This window comes from Pundamilia nyererei, unplaced genomic scaffold (genome assembly GCF_000239375.1).
Source record: "Pundamilia nyererei isolate P.nyererei 1_Seehausen unplaced genomic scaffold, PunNye1.0 scaffold00184, whole genome shotgun sequence".
In the NCBI taxonomy this organism is placed as follows: Eukaryota; Metazoa; Chordata; class Actinopteri; order Cichliformes; family Cichlidae; genus Pundamilia; species Pundamilia nyererei.
In genome coordinates, this window is record NW_005187585.1 from 464,383 (window position 1) to 465,880 (window position 1,498).

Below are 1,498 nucleotides of genomic sequence, written 5' to 3' on the forward strand. Positions count from 1 at the left end.
AGTAATGGCTAAGTTTAGCATAAAATCTCCCCCCTGTTACCGTCACCCCTGTTATTGCTATGCACTGTAACATGAAATTTCCTTGCAGATTTTAAAAAGGGACATTGTAGCTTTTAGAAAATGTAAATATTACTATAACTGTGTATTCAAAACAGTTATTAATAGAAAACTGAATGTCCTGTAACAGGGTGGACATTTGGCACGTCATGGGTAAAGACTTTGATTTTAAAAAATATTATAATATAATATCCTTAGCTGGACCAATACATTTTTCTTATAGGTTGAAAATCCCTCTTTTAGATGAAATGTTAAAATAATTCAAAATTTTGTATTTTTTGATGAAGAGTGATCACACTGAAATGGCACCGAATAGTAGGAATGACTCAAAAACAGAAAAATATAACAATCAGTTCTCTTTGTAGGCTGCCTCTGTAGGCGCAGGCCGTAGGCTGCCTCTTCACACTACTTCTTCTAGTGTAGCGTCAGCTACCGATGCGTACGAGACTGAGCGCCCTCTGTAAACTGACATTGCAGTGGCCTTACTAAAAGAAAGTGTCTCTGAGTATAAAATAAAATGGGGGGCTACTATTTTCATGTCTCTGTCTTTAACATAGTGCCACACTCTCCCCCACAAAATTAAATGTCTCCTGACATTTCTGTGTGCATCATCCATTCAACCATAGCTTTAACACACTCCCACAGCCCATGGTCTCGAGAAGCTATTACAGTCAATAACTTGAGCAGTAGTCACTGTACAGTTTCTCTGAACCAAAGTTAGCTGACCTAAAGTGTCATAGCTCAGTACAGTTGGTTGCTGTCTTTGTCTTTGAGGTCATTGCCTCACAGAGTCAGTCTCACCACCAGTTGCAGCTAGAATGTCAGTCATAGCATCACCACTCAATGGCCTGTCAATGTCAGGGTCAGGGCCTTGGATCTGCCCAGGCACAGTCTCTTCACTTTGTAGTGGCAAATCCTCTTCGCTCTGTAGTGGCAAATCCTCTTTGCTCTGTAGTGGCACATCCTATTCTTGACAGTGGAGTCTCAGATGAGGCTGGAAGGACTCTGGCAAAGGGTTAAGCGGAGTCTGCCTCTGTCGTCTCCCTGGAACCGGCCTACGGTACCACTGGTAGGTGCCACTGTCGTCATCATCTGATGTGTCGCCATTCCCTGGCTGCAGCTGTCTACACGGAGGTCTGAACTTTTTCCTTGTCACAGTTGGAGAGCCTTTTATGGGCTGAACAGTCTGTGTTGATGGCTTCTCAAGTGGTAGGAAGTCACAGGGCAGTAGGAGATTTCTGTGCACCACTTTATCTCTGCCTTGGCCATTTTCAGGGTGGATCAGATACACTGGAGTGTCATCTGCTTTCCTCTCCTTCACTTTGTAGACTTGGTTCTCCCAAAAGGACTGGATCTTTGTGGGTCCACCTCGAGGAGTGAGATTTCGGAGGAGCACTCTATCCCCAGGCTGAAGATCTCTCCCTTTAACTTTCTTGTCGTA